At 36.3% G+C, this 16,532-nt stretch overlaps 1 long non-coding RNA gene across 1 annotated transcript; it reads right to left on the bottom strand.

Moving 5' to 3' along the window:
* Nucleotides 1-3,832: 3,832 nt before the first annotated feature.
* LOC117063006 lies at nucleotides 3,833-14,460 on the bottom strand. The gene is made up of 3 exons (XR_004428663.1): nucleotides 14,215-14,460; nucleotides 5,124-5,242; nucleotides 3,833-4,470 (listed from the first exon to the last, which is right to left on the bottom strand). It is a non-coding gene; the product is annotated as an uncharacterized LOC117063006 (long non-coding RNA).
* Between the last annotated feature and the right edge of the window lie 2,072 nt (nucleotides 14,461-16,532).

The following is a 16,532-nucleotide window of genomic DNA, read 5'->3' on the forward strand; positions in this document are numbered from 1 at the left end:
AGAAATAGTAACCACTGATCACTGCTAACTCAAAGGTTATATGATTGAGATAATACTCAGTGCATTTGGTTATGATGGTGATATGGTCTGGTTCTGTGTCCTTATCCAAATCTCATCTTGTCATCTTGACTTGTAATCTGAATTGCAATTCCCATGTGTTGGGGAAGGGACCTTGTAGGAGGTGATTAGATCATGGGGTTGGTTCCCCCGTGCTGTTTTCATAATAGTGAGTAAGTTCTCACAAGATCTGATGGTTTTATAAGTGGCTTTCCCCACCTTCGCTCTGCACTTCTCTTGCCTGTCGCCATGTAAGACATGCCTGTTTCACCGTGCATCATGATTATAAGTTTCCTGAGACCTCCCCAGCCATATGGAACTGAGAGTAAATTAAAACTCTTATCTTTATGAATTACCCAGTTTCAGGTATGTCATCATAGCAGTGTGAAAATGGACTAATATAGATGGCTTTTTAAGCAAAGCACGAAAATAGTATATAAAAAATTAGCAAGCATAAATTCAGAAGTTTCAAGTTGGCTTGCATTACATAAACCATAGTGAACTTTACATTTCTTGGCAAAATTCCCGTGTTTAATAAAAGTTAATAATTCTTTACATAAAAGCTGTGTGTGCACTTTAAAATACTATAAAGGAGTCTAAAATCAAGCCGCTTCAATTTTCACAACTTTCTTATACTCTTGCCATTAGAAGAGCTATAAATGAACTTTCAATAAAATCAGAGCTTTTGATGTGGCCATTTATTTTTAAAAGGCATTCTATAGCATACCAATTTTGAATCTAGAATCTCCATTGATATTCCATTTAATACACTTGGAAGCCAGAACATTTATTTTAAAGTTCAGGTTTAATTAAAAGACTAGAGTGACAGAATGGCAAGGGAAAGACGGGTGTTGAATTTTTTGTTTATTATTGCAGAGCAGCTGCTTTAATTTTTAACTAATCTCCATTAATGTCAAATCAAAAGCCGATACTTCTTATAGGCTTTTGCATTTGCCTTGTTACCTACTTCCCCTAGAAAATTACTATGTATTTTCTCATTCTGAGATGAAATCCAGTATGCGTCCATAATTATTTACCTGAAGTACTGAGAAATGCTTGTTGTAAAGTTTATTTTTGAAATTGAAATGCATTCACTTATTTCTTCAGCAATATTTTCTAGGTGTTAACCTCTGTTTTGGGAATTAGGGGCTAGTCAGTGAATAAACATACCAAAAAGGAAAAAAATAAACAAACATACACATTAAAAAAGAAAAAAACAAAAACTCCTGCCTTGCTAGAATTTACTATATAATGAATACTCATTTCAGACTCAAGTAAAGTTACATGTAAATATTACATGTAAATACTAGAAGGCTAGCACTAACAGAGCGTTGCAGAAAACTACCTTTCCTCAACGATCTGTTAGTTCAGAGCATTGAACTAATCTTTGAAACCACATTTTCAAAGATTTTACTGAGAAAGCCATTGTTCAAATTGTTCAGTGCCTACCTTTAGGACAGAAAAAATAAAGGGTTTTAGCGTATGTGAGAGAAATGAGAAGGAAGAAAGAGTTGCAGGGTAAATTCAGGATGTATCCCAGGACAGAACAGGGAAAGCTAGCTCATGATCATTTAAATTCTTAGAGTTTCTTATTAAATGAGCTGCACACTCTTCGAGGATCCTGAGTTCCACAGTGATCTTTTACTTTTCAAAAGCATTCAGGACATGAACCAGCAGAGAAAGAATTAAAACTAGTGAAAGGAGTCCCATATACATTTCTGAATCCGCATGTTCCTTAAGAATTAAAAAAGATGCACTGCATGTAAGAGAATTTCTTTTCTGAGATAAACTGTACCACATTTTTCTACCAAAATTAAGCTCCAGGGATATGAGAAAAGTCTTTTCTGAAAGAATACACCATTACAAATGTTTTTAATCTGTAGAATCATGATGGAAACATTCATTAAAGTAGAAACAGTTACTTTTAATTACATGGTGTATTAAAATAGAACAAAATTACCACAAACAACTTAGTATAGTGTTTTCATAAGTACAATATCATTTGATCTTCAGGACAGTTTATGAGTTAGATACTATTTTATCGTTATTATACTATTCATGTGTAGAATAACTGACTGACTGACTGATCCAAGTTGTTACAACTGATCAAGGCTCACATCAAAATTGAAAACCCAGGCATAAGAGCTCAAACCCCATGAAATCCCCACTGAGCCACACAGCTTTTCAGTTGACTGATCAAATGAGGAAGGTTTCGTTAGATATTTTTTAAAAACTATTTTAGACAGTTCAAATGTTACAAAGATGCCTATCCCCATCTGTTTTCCTCTTGGCTTTTGTTTTAGGTGCTGATGCATTCTGATCTAAATCTTCCCTCTAAGATTATTTTTTAAAGTAAAATAAACAAAGGCAGCATATCCACCTGGAAAAAATTATGCTGTATTAGTCCTTAGTAGAATTTATGTTATTGATGTTTACTGAGCTTTGTGAGACACTTGATAATTGCAAAACTTCCTGGGCCATTTCAGTTGTTCTCTTATCACGAGGTCAGCAATGTAATAAGGGTTTGCTCTGCCTCTGCACCAGGGTCTTTGCAAGAACTTTGGCTGTAAGCTGAGGTAGTAAAAATATGAATGTGGGAAAAAATGGAGTATCTTTAATGAAGTTAGGAGGTAATAGGTGAAAGGTTAAGAGCATAAACTTTGAAGCCTAACAGACATGAATTCTTATTCCCATTTTGTTATCTACAGGCAATGTGAGAGCAAAAATTTTAATTACCCTCTCTAAGCTGCCATGGTCAATAATGATCATAAAGTGTAAAGCTGTCATGACTAAAGAAGGTATTTAAAATTACACACAAAAATAGACTAATTGAATCTGCTATTAAGAGTATTATTAACATTATTTTATCCCCTTTCCTCCTACTCTAAGATCTATGCATTGTCATAAATGCACATTTATTTTTCAGGTTTATCTGGGAACATAGAATATCTATGTCTACATAACATATAAAAAGCAATATGGGGTTTTCTTAACATAGAGTAACATTGATGGAATACATATATTTTATATATTCTAAGTATTTGTTCTTAGCCTACTTCTTAAAGAACTTGAGATAGTCTGAATTCTGTCATAAAGTTTAGTAGTATAGTTGAGGTTCAGAAGAGAATACCTGAAGTAAGTCCATAGCATGTACTATATTTCCAGACAGTTGAAATGAGTTTGAGTAGGGTTTTGCATATGATCCTAAGCATTCTAGGACCCAGGCCTCCTAAGATCTAGAAAAAAATAGGGAAATATGAGTCATTAAATACTTTTTTTCCTGTGGCAAAATACCAGATATCTAGCAAAAATTCCCTTACGGAGTTCAATTATTTTTTTAAAATAAGGCTAAAAATGAATTCATGGCAAAAGTCTCTGCTTAAGAGACAGTAATTAACACAATGGATAATCTATGGCTTCCTAAAAGACAGAAATTTTCAAATGTGTGCATCTACTATTGAATCTTTATAAAGGAGAAGGCATATTACTAAATCATAGCTAAGTGAGAAGCTGAGATAATTATGTGTTAGGTTCTGTTGCATTCTAGTGATCTAAAGTATAAGAATAGTAACTTAAAAGAGACCCTCACGGACTCTTAGACTGCATAGTCTCTCTATCCAGCTATTCTTCCTCTCGAGTATCATATGTCTTAGGCAAGCATTTGGCAGGTGTTAAACTGCAGTAAATCTATGATTGGATTATCTAATAGAAACCTCTAGAGCTTATAATCTATTGTTCTGGTTAAAGTGTAAGCCATATACTTTAATCATTTCTGACATAGGCACTATATTCACAAAAAATATTAAAGAAAAGGAGACACATTTTCCCATCGGGTTATGGTAGCAGAATGGGAGGGGGAAGGAACTGTTCCAAGGACAAGTATTTCTGGTTAGATTGCATCTCTACCTCTTGGTCTTGCTCTCAGTAGGATTTCAAGGGAGACCCATAGAACTCTGACCTTCCTAAAGTCTCTAAACCACCCAGCAGTCCCAAGAAATATAACTAATGTAAGAACTGATTGTATTTCTTTTAGATACTATTAATACTGACTGATTCCTTGATTACCAAGTCACCACTAGAAGCCTGATTTTTGTTTGTTTGTTTTGTTTTGTTTTGTTTTCAGCTATCCCATATCATAAAGGTTTCCATATCCATTAGAACATACTAACCATCGCCAGACTCAAGGTCTTATTCTTTACACCATGCTGTCAGCAAAACCTCTTATACCCACTGCCTCTCTGAAGTTCGCCTTCATTTTATTTTTGCTCTCAATGTAATGTTGGTGGTGTTGGCTGAAGATAATACTACATCCCCACTAGTCCTCTCATGGTGCTGACTGTGTTTTCTCAGCAACAAAACTATAGCTGGATCTGTAGAGGATAACTTTTTCTCCCATTTCTCATTACCTCACCCCTAAAACAAAAAAATAATAAAGGACATTAAATTATCTGCCATCAGATACTTCATCTATGTTCCTTTGAAGACACTTCCTTTTTTCCTGGGTATATACTCTTTTATGGAAGATTTTTTTGCACCTGGCTTACTGCTCTCTCTCCACTCTGATGTTGGCCACTATTGCTAGTATCTTAAAATAATTCATCCATCTCACTGTGTTTCTCATCCTTTTTCTCCCCACTACTTACGCTTTAATCTTCCATCCCTTCTCAATTGCTCATTCTCAGAATTACTTACCGAACACTATTTTTCCCAATTACTATTGTATCTCATAATACTCACTTCATGTGTCCGCTTTTACAGTACGACCGGTCTCTCTAACTTAGCAATGTATCATCACAATCCCCAGTCCTATCCATACTTCAGATTCATTGACCCTACCAACATTTCACTACCCATCATTCTCTTTACCTCCTCAGTTTCATCTATATCCACTCTGTTTCCATGATTCATCTCTATACTAACGCATTTTCATTCATACTCCACTCTCTTGGTCCTTTGCCACTCCAACATATTCTGCTCTCAAGGCAGAACACGTTTATTCTTTGCCTACTCCATAAGTGAACCCAACAGACTCATATAACTAGAGAAAAGCTGGTTAATTAACTTACAAATCAATGTTTTCAATGATAAGTGGGGACTCCATGTTGCCTGAGACTCCTATTAGATTCCTCTTGTCAATCCATTCTCTTCCTGTCCCAGGCAGCTAGTTCACATTTCAGTTTATGACCTTGATTTTCATTTTACCAGGGGAAAAAAAGCAAAGTGAAGAAAACTGAAACACATTTCCATGACCGTATCTACTTCCCAGATTACTACATTTGAATCCACCTACTGTATCTTCTCCCCAGTTATGACAAATAACATCTGTTTGATCCTAAGAAATCCCTCCTTTGTATACTGGATCCTAGTAAGGATGTGGATAATAAAATTATCTCTTTCTTCAGAATATATAATTTAATTCAGTATCTACTGTATCTTTCTCATTGTGTATAATTATTGTGTGTACAAACAATGAGAAAGATTGTTTATAAACACAGGTGCGCACACACCCCCATATATTATTATATTTTTCTCCATGCACAATTTCACTTCTCTGTTTCCCTCAAAGAAAGTGTCTGTATTCGTTATATTATCCTCCTATTATTGCTTGAACTCCCTCCAAACAGCACTGTGTTTCTGTTCATCCTTTGGAATTGCTATTGCAAATAATACCAAATGCCTCCACATTTCCACGTTCTAGGTTATCATCTTACATTCTCAGTAACATTTGACATCATTTAGCATGTCCTTTACCTTGAATCACTTTTTTTCACTTGACTTCTAAGTTATTTCACTTTCCTGATTTTCCACATACTGCCTTGGCCACTCCTTCCCAGTCTTCCTTGTAGAAAACTCTGTCTCATTCTAATCCATAAAAATTGGATAGTTCTAGTGTCAATTCTCAAACTTTGTTCTTTCTGTATTTACACTGCTTCCCTTCTTGGTCTCATCTAAGGTCATAACTGTAAAGGTACTATTTCCCTATTTATGACAAGTTTAGCCACAAATTGTCTCCTGTATTTCAACTTTCATACATCACTACTTAATTGTCATATCCACTAGGATTCCCAGTACATATCTGAAACAACATGAGCTCTTCATTACCCTCCAAAACATGTTGTTTTTGCTATCACCATCATCTCTGTCAATGTTATAATTCAAATACCAAACCTGGAGATTTTTCTTGATTTTCCATTAGTAAGTTCCGTTGACACTAAATATGTGTGTGTAAATAATATCCAGAATTTGACCTCTTATTACCACCAGCACGGTTCCCATTACATTTTTTTTTTTTTTTTTTTTTTTTTTTTTTGAGACAGAGTCTCGCTCTGTCGCCCGGGCTGGAGTGCAGTGGCCGGATCTCAGCTCACTGCAAGCTCCGCCTCCCGGGTTTACGCCATTCTCCTGCCTCAGCCTCCCGAGTAGCTGGGACTACAGGCGCCCGCCACCTCGCCCGGCTAGATTTTTGTATTTTTTTAGTAGAGACGGGGTTTCACCGTGTTAGCCAGGATGGTCTCGATCTCCTGACCTCGTGATCCGCCCGTCTCGGCCTCCCAAAGTGCTGGGATTACAGGCTTGAGCCACCGCGCCCGGCCTCCCATTACATTTTAAGTCACCGCTATGTTTCACCCAGACTACTATACCAGCCTCTTACTAAAAGTAAAAGAAAACGTATTGTGTATATTTGAGGTTTACAACATGATGCTATGGTATACGTACAGATATGACCTCTTCATTGTGTTTCCTGTTGCTGCTTTGACCTCTCAGTCCACACTACTTACTGCAGTCAGAGTAACAGCAGCCAGAGTAATCTTTTAAGGCACAATCAGATTAGATGATTCCAGGTAAATCAAACACCTCTAGTGGCTTCTCATAGCACAGAAAGCAAAATCTAAATGTTTTTCCACAGCTCACAAAGGCTACATGTTCTAGCCTCTGGATACTTCTACAACTTCGTGTATTCACATTCCTACCATGTTTTCCTTTGTTTTAATGTTCCAATCACATCATTTTCTTTGCTGTTCTTCAAGTACCCCAATGAGCTACTGCCTTAGGGCATGTACACTTGTTGCCTTTTTGACTAGAAACTCTCCTTCCAAATAATCTAGAAGTTTCTTCCTCACTCCATTCAGGTCTTTGTTCAAATATCAGCTCCCTAGAAGTACATTCCCTGCCACCCTAACAAATTATTAGGCCCCATATACTCTTTAATTTATCTTTAAAGTTTGAATCTCTATCTAGATTTATACATCCATACCATTATTTTTATCTGCACATCCTAATTAAGTATAAGCTACGTAAAAACAGCAACTTTGTCTTTTTAGAGTACTGTAACCCAGCAACCAAAAAACATCCAAATATATTTCAATTGATTAATATATATTTACAAATAAATAAGTTAATGAGTTAAGAGAAGAGAAACAGTCAGTAGTAACTCCAAATACACAGATCTGGCCCTGAGGTTCAAGCTAGACACCTATAAACTGGGAAATTATGAAGGAATGGAAAGCCAACTTGGAAACTGGAGAAAATATTTCAGAATCTAAGAATATGGGTCAATGTATCCAATACTAAAACAAATGAATGACTTTTAATCCAGAGCAGGTAGTTATACTCTTGGCTTTGGTTTTAAGTCATTTCCTGACATAGAAAACTGTAGCCTGGCATTTAGGGACTGTTCTGTCAGGTAGAGCCAGAGAGATTTAGGACAATTGTTAAACCCTCACAGACCTGTATGAAACTAATTATTACTGACCATTTTAAGAGCTAGAATTAAACTGATTTGAAAGTTTATCTCATGTGAAGAGATAGTGTGCATGTGTCTGTGTGTGTGTGTATGTGAGTGTGCATGTGGGTGTGTGCCAGATACCTGAATAATGAATGGTAGAACTTGAGCTGGCGGGCGGATCACTTGAGGTCAGAAGTTCGAGACTAGCCTGGATAACATGGTGAAACCTCGTTTCTACTAAAAGTACAAAAAACTAGCCAGGAATGGGGGTGCATGCTTATAACCCCAGCTACATGGGAGGCTGAGGCAGGAGAACTGCTTGAACCCAGGAGGCAATGGTTGCAGTGAGCCGAGATCATGTCATTGCACTCCAGCCTGGATGACAAGGAGGAAACTCCATTTAAAAAAAAAAAAAAAAAAAAAAGGAAAGAAAAAAGAACTTGAGCATAAGAAAAAGTCATTGTCTGATGGCTATGCTGAGTTACATTTGAGTTTAAATGTGTTATTTTCTTGATAAAATGTTTAATATGAAATAAAAAATAAGACATGTTGGAATTACCCCCATGGTGGTTACCAGAATCCCCTAACCATAAAACAATACCTGGAAAAAGGAAGAAGACCAGATGAAATTAATATGCAGTTACACCAGTCCCATGGAACCAGTTGTTCGAGGAACCACAGTATACTGAACCGGATGATGGTTTTACTAGCAAAAGCAGTCTTACTGTGTAATGAAAGGAGCATGGATTTTGAGAAGAGTAGAGTTGTCCCATTTCTGGTCCTTGCCATCTAGTGACTTGGAGCATATTGTTTAGTTACTTCTGTCAGCTCTTTCTCCATCTGTAAATGCTTATGGTAACATTTACCTGTAAAGTTATTGTGAAGATTAAGATCCTATATGCAAATACCTAGTTATGTTCCTGGTCATAATAGGTACTCAGAAATTCTGCTTACCTTCACTACTTCTATGTGTCCCTAATAATTTTGCTTAGGCTGTTACATTGTATTTTGCCACTGGAAAATAACTAGATAAAACTTAATAATTTTTAAATTCTATAGCCACCCTCTCTATAAAAACAACCACAGCCTTTTGACAGTCCTATATTAACCTAGAAAATATAAAGGGATTAGTAATAACTTAGGGACTTTAATATCCTCCCAAAATTGAGAGACTACCTGAGAAAGTAAAGTAATGCATTAACTTGGTCTCAAGAGAATAAACTGACTCAAGTATATGTGGATCTCAGAAACTCATACTTTCCAGTGTATCATGAAAAGAGGAAAATACTGAGATACATCTTTGCCATGGCTGTGTATACATTATGATGTCTTTGACACCTCCCCATTTTGTACTTCAGAATTTCTAGCATTGACCCATCTGTTGCTTTTGGAGTTAAAACTCTTTGGCTAATATTATACAGTAGAGGGGTCCATATGAGGTATGTGAATGTCTATTGACAAAAATAAAATAAACAACTCAGCTTTGAAAGATAATTGTAATTGTATGCCCATAGAGTACCCATGAATCCATGGAATATACTGATGTTTTTTTTCTCTTCTATTACTTACAAAGGTGTAAAGTCATCAGGATCTAGCACTGAACTCATTAACTGTCCAGTAAGAGTTAATGATGTTCATGCCAGGAAGAATAATTCATCTTCCCACCATTAGCTCATGTGCAAAACACCCTCACATCACTCCAACACACTTAGCTGTTCAAGAATGAGGTGTGTGAGGGACAGGGAAACTGGACTCCTATGAAGACGTTAAAAGATAGTTTTCTACCTGAACAAATCCCAAAGCCTCTGTTATGAACTGAATTGTGTCCCTTCAATTTGCATATGGAAGTGCTAAACCTTGGCACTTAAGAACATGTCTGCAATTGGAAATAGGTCCTTAAAGCGGTACTTAAGTCACCTCACCTCAGTTAGAATGGCTATTTTTAAAAATATAAAAAACAACAAACATTAGCAAGTGTGCTGAGAAAAAGAAGCTTTTATACATTGCTGATGAGAATGTAAATCAGTACAATCTTAATGGAAACAGTATGATAATTCCTCAAAAACCTAAAAATAGAACTGCCCTATGATTCAGCAATCTCACTATTGGATATTTATTTAAAGGAAGTAAAATCAGTATATCAACAAGAAATATGCAACCCATGTGTATTGCAGCACTATTCATGATAGCCAAGATATAGTGTCAATGAGTGGACACATGGATAAAGAAAATGGGATATATATAAATTTATGTAAGTATTATGAATATATATAAAGAATACATATATTCTTTGTATATAAATATATATTTATTATATAGTATAAATACATATTATAATATAAATATATATTATAAATATATAATTTATATATTATATATAAATATATAAAGAATATATAATATATAAATATATAAAGAAAATGGAATATATATTCTATTATATATTATATATTACATATAATATAATATATAAATGTATATTATATGTATCATATATTAATGTATATTATATGTACAATATATTTATATATTATATATTGGATTATATATAATGAAATACTATTCAGTCATAACAAATAATAACATCCAGTCACTCATGGCAACATGAATGAGCCTGGAGAACATACTTAAGTAAAATAAGGCAGGCACAGAAAGACAAATGCTACATTTTCTCACTCATACATGAGAGCTAAGAGTTTTGCTTGGAGAAGTAGAGAATAGAATACTGATTACCAGGGGCCTTGAAGAAGAGAAGGGAGAGAAGGCAAGGAGAGGATAGCTAATAAATACAAAATTACAGCTAGCTAGGAGGAATAAGTTCTAGTTTTCTACAGCACTATAGGATGACTATAGTTAACAATAATTTATTGCCTATTTTCAAACAGCTAGAAGAGATAATTTTGAATGTTCCTAGCACAAAAAATAGTAAATGTTTGAGGTGATATATGCTAATAACCCTAAATTAATCATTACACTTGTCTATAGGTATGGCTATATCGTTCTATACTTCACAAATATGTAATTATAATGCATCTATTTAAATGTGTGTATAAATAAATATATTTAATATATTGTGTATATATGTAATATGTAATATATACATTATTATATGATGCCAGTAAGTTTCTTTCTCCCTCTAATGCTTGCCAGCTATGACCAATCAATAGATCAGCATAAGGCAAAACTGGTAAAAGCAGCCTTCCACGGGGCACAGGATTAACTTCAGGGACTCTATCAGGCAGTCAGTGTTCTACTTCCAAAAACATCAAGGTCCGCAGTGTGATTGATTTCATTTCATATTATTTTATTTATTTACTTTTTAGATGACACAATCACCAAGCAAAGGCTAAAACCATTTGTGTTGCTTTCTATGTTTCCAGCTGAATTATTAATCTTTCTGTCAAGTTTAATTCCTGACTCTCAATTTAATTCTATTTCAGTATCTAATGCCCCTATTAGCCTCACTGTAGTTGAATTCTGTTGCCCCTTTGGCTATAGCCTGCTGAGAAATTGTGTGTATATGTGTGTGTGCATGCACATGTGTGTGTGTACTTAGCAGAAAATGCTGTTTTGTGGACTCAGATTTTAATTCTAAGTACCATTTTTACTGATCATTTGAAAACAAGTGTTCCAAGAGGCTTCTCTCACGCATTGAAAGGTTATTATCAATTCATATTTATATCCAAAGACATAAATTATAAGAAGATATTTTATTCTTTATACCATTAACAGACTCCTGGGGCAGTCAGTGATTTTTGAGGATGAAAAGATAATAATTTTAAGAAAGCTGATAGCAGAGAAACATGCCTGTTAGAAAAAAAAAGAGACTAATGCCAGATTTTATTATTTCTGAATATTATTATCTGTTATAACAGGTTAAACAAGTAAATCAATACACAAATTCAGTATTTAAGTAAGAATATGAGGTAATCCAATAATTAACAAAACCATTCAATAATGAAAGATGACTCCAATTAAGTTGATTTCATACTTTTGGGATTGTCTCACTTTAGCATACCTATACTTCATGGTAGTACAACATAGTGAAGCATTCAACTAAATTGCCCTAACTCTTATTACTGTGTTATCACCAGTGGTAAAAGAATTTCAAAGTGTATAGAGCAGTAATGCTTCTGGAAAAAGTGTTCTTTGATATTGCCGAGTATAGGAATCAATAATGTATTTGCTTGTGTCCCTTGATGAAAATTAGAGTAAACTTACTGGTTTTTCTTCTAATCCAATTTCTTACTGAACAACACTTATATAAATATCCTTAAAGTTATTTATCCCAACCTTTCTTCCCCTGCGGGAGAATGTACATTACTTCACAAGTAAGTTCATTAGATTTTGGAATGATTTTTATAATGACAAAATATATTCTTACAATAGCTTTTTAATAATTCCAGTGGCTATCCCTTGATACCATGGTGACACTGAAAACCACTGAGTGAATATGGTTCCTGCATATGCTATTTGATACCTGTTGAAATTACCTGAAATTTGCATCTTCAACTTTCCCACCCATTTCCATAGCTCCTCACATAAAATAGTATTTTTTTTCTCTCATATGTAATGATCACATTCATCTGGACATGTTATGATGTGTTTATACATTTAAAGCTTGCCTTCACTTGAAGGTGTCGATGAACTGCTCCTTTCAACTTCCTGGGTACGTGTGTGTGTGTGTGTGTGTGCGCGCGCGCGCGCGCGTGTGCGTGTGTGTGTGTGTGCATCATCTTTCTGTGTCATCAATTAAGTCATTTAACAAATATTTATAGAGTCATCTCTAGATGACTTTCATTGTGATAGTCACAGAAATTAGAATGATGTTAAAGGCACAGTCTTGTTCTACGGAGTCAATCAGTCTAGAGGACAATAAGAGTAAACAGGCAGTTATAATATTGTGTTGTGATGAGACAGACACAAGATACTCTAAAAATCCATTGTAATCCCATATATTTTTAAAGGGTCCAGAAGGACTTTCCAGAGAAGATAACATTAAAGTACTACTGAAGGAGGAAATGGCCACACAAAGAAGAGCGGGTGACATCTTCCAGAGAGAATAGGCAAAGGGAACAAACAACTAGAAGTAAAACATGCATAATATATTCAGGGATCCATAAGTAGTTTAGAGGTTGTGGAAAATAGGATGTGGATCCTAAAATGAGCCTGTGGTAATAAACAGTGGTTAGGCCATGAAGACATTTGCATGCCTTGGTAAGAGTTTGTGTTTTCTGGGGTTGCCATGGCAAATTATCACAAACTCACAAACTGGGTAGCCTAAAACAATAGAAGTGTATTCTCTCACAGTTCTGGGGTTCACAAATACAAAATCAAGGTGCCTCAGGACCACAGTTCCTCCAAAGTCTCTAGGGAAGAACCTACCCTGGCTTCTTCTAGCTTCTGGTGGCTCCAGGTCTTCCTTGGCTTATAGCAGCATAACTCCGGTTTCTGCTTCCATTTTCACAAGCCTTTCCCCATCGTGTGTCTCTGTGTCCTCTTCCTCTCTAATACAGTCACCAGTCAAGGAATTTGGGGCTCACCCTAAATCCAAGGTGATTTCATCTCAAAATCCTTAACAAAACACATCTGCAAAGGCCCTATTTTCAAATAAAGTCCTATTTTGAGTTTTTAAATGGATATGAATTTTGAGAGTGGAGACACTATTCAACCCACTACAGTAAACTGGGCATTTATCATTATGCAGTGAAAAGCTATTTATGGTATTATGTAAGGCTGTATACATTAGAACTGTCAGTAAGATGAGGAGAAACATTATAAATTTAGTTTAGAGGCTGAGGCAGGAGAATGGCGAGAACCCGGGAGGGGACCTTGCAGTGAGCTGAGATCGTGCCACTGTACTACAGCCTGGGTGACAGGGCGAGACTCCATCTCAAAATAAATAAATAATAAATAAATAAATAAATAAATAAAATTTAGTTTGGGATAAATTGAGCTTAAAATATTTGAATACATTAATAGCAAGATTTTAAAGAACAATTGATATATAAGATCTAAATTATATGCTGATAATCACAGGCAATTCCATAGTGCCTTTTTTCCCTATTCTTACCTGATACTGGGTTGTAGCCGGAACTGACTACCTCACAAGAGCCAATTATTAAATATTCAGAAATTTTGTGAAGCCTTTATAAACATTTGGTAGCTTGAAATCAGTCAGCACAGGACTATTTATACCACTGACATCAACAAAAGCAGCCAATCAGGTGTTTTGTTGTTTTCTAGAGAGCCACTGGTTATCAAGACGCCACTGAATCTCACCCGTTTGAAAAGTTGATAAAAGCTCTAGACTCCAACAGAGAACTAAGAACCAAAGTTGTATGTTTAACACAATTTAAGAAACTTGGATAAGATGCAGGACTGGTTTGTAGCTCCTATTCGAACGGACAGAGCAGCATGTGGAAACTCACATCGTGAACTTCTGCTCCAAGAATTACCACAGGAACATACCAGGAAAGCTGAGAAAATCCACTGACCCTTTGAAGGAAGTAGATCACTGCTGCAGGCTCCCTGAGATGCCAAAAAACTGTGAGTCTGCTTGCTTTCTCAGTGGGGAAGCTGGTGGTCTGGATCAGGTTTTTAGCCTTGGCCACCAGCCGCCTGGAAATAGAGTTGGTGCTGTTGGGGGGACACAGTGGGAATGAGTCTGGCCTTTAGGACTGCAGGCTGTGTGGGAGTGGGATGAGGCCTGTGACTGCCAGTTTTCCCCCCACTTCCCTGGTTACCTGTATGACTCAACAGAGGCAGCCATAATCCCCCTGGGAATACAGCTCCACTGGACTGGGAACCACATCCCCATTCCCCAAACAGCCACAGCAAGCCCTGCTCAAGAAGAGGCTAAACTCAGGCAAGCCTGTCCCTGCCCCCAACTAGTGGTCTTTCCCTACCCACCCTGGTAACCAAAGACAAAAGTCATAATCTCTTGGGAGCTCTATGGCCCTGCCCAACACCTGAGAAACCTGAATACTTAACAAGTATCTCTAGGGCAAGTTTGCTTCCTCCCTGTGGGACTGCAGCTGATGCATTCTTGAAAGTGCCACCTCCTGGCTGGAGTGCACAAAACCAGTGCACTAAACAAAAATACAACCAAAGACCCTCACAGAGTCCACTTCACTCCCCTGCTGCTTCCACCAGAGCAGCTGCAGGTATCCATGGCGCAAAAACTGAAGATGGATCACATCATAGGACTATTTGCAGACACTCCCTAGTACCAGCCCAGAGCTGGGTAGCTCTGCTGGGTGGCTAGACCCAGAAGACCAAAAACAATAACTACAGTTTGGCTCTCAGAAAGCACCATCCTAGGAAAAGGGGGAGAGCACCACATCAAGGGAGCACCCTGTGGGACAAAAGAATCTGAACAGCAACCCTTGAATCCCAGATCTTCCCTCTGACATCGTCTACTCAAATGAGAATGAACCAAGAGAACAATTCTGATAATATGACAAAACTAAGTTTTTTAACACCCCCAAAAGATCATATCAGTTCGCCTGCAATGGGTCCAACAAAGATGAAATATCTTAAATGCCAGAAAAAGAATTCATACAGTTGATTAGTAAGCTAATCAAGGAGGCACCAGAGATAGGTGAAGTCCAACATTAAGAAACAAAAAACATGATACAGGATATGACAGAAAAATTCTTCAGTGAAATAGATAGTATAAATAAACAACAATCACAACTTCTGGAAATCAGGGACCCACGCGTAGAGAAATGCAACTTGCACTGAAAAGTCTCAGCAGTAGAATTGAACAAGCAAAAGAAAGAACTTCAGAGCTCAAAGACAAGGCTTTTGAATTAACCCAATCTGTTAAAGACAAAGAAAAAAAACTTTTTAAAATTGAACAAAGCCTCCAAGAAGTTTGGACATATGTTAACTGTCCAAACCTAAGAATAATTGGTATTCCTGAGGAAGAAGAGAAATCTGAAAATTTGGAAAACATGTTTGAGGGAATAAATGCAAAAAAAAAAAAAACAAAACAAAAAACTTCCCCAGCCTTGCTACAGATCTAGACATCCAAATACAAGAAGCTCAAAGAACACCTTGGAAATTTATTGCAAAATATCATTACCTATGCACATAGTCATCAGGTTATGTACAGTCAAGATGAAGAGGAAAGAATCCGAAGGGCTGTGAAGCAAAAGCATCAGATAACCTATAAAGGAAAACATCAGATTAACAGCATATTTCTCAGCAGAAACCTTGCAAGGTAGGAGATAGGGGTTCTATTTTTGCCCTTCTTAATCAAAACAATTATCAGCTAAGAATTTTGTATCTAGTGCAACTAAGATTCATAAATAAAGGAAAGATACAGTATTTTTCAGACAAACAAATGCTGAGAGAATTTGCCACTACCAAGCCATCACTACAAGAACTGCTAAAAGGAGTTCTACATCTTGAAACAAATCCTCAAAATACACCAAATTAGAAACTCTTTAAAGCATAAATCTCACAGGACATATAGAACAAAATGAAAAAAAAAAAAAAACACCAAGTTATTCAGGCAACAAATAGCACAATGAATAGGATAGTACCTCACATCTCATTACTAACATGAAATATACATGGCCTAAATGCTCCACTTAAAAGGTGCAGAAAGACAGAATGTATAAGAAATCACCAATCAAGTTTCTGCTATCTTCAGGAGTCTCACCTATCACATAAGTACTCACATAAACTTAAGGTAAAGGAGTGGTAAAATATATTCCATGCAAATGGACACCCAAAGCAA

The sequence above is a fragment of the Trachypithecus francoisi genome, unplaced genomic scaffold (genome assembly GCF_009764315.1).
Source record: "Trachypithecus francoisi isolate TF-2019V2 unplaced genomic scaffold, Tfra_2.0 Lachesis_group17, whole genome shotgun sequence".
NCBI classification, from domain to species: domain Eukaryota; kingdom Metazoa; phylum Chordata; class Mammalia; order Primates; family Cercopithecidae; genus Trachypithecus; species Trachypithecus francoisi.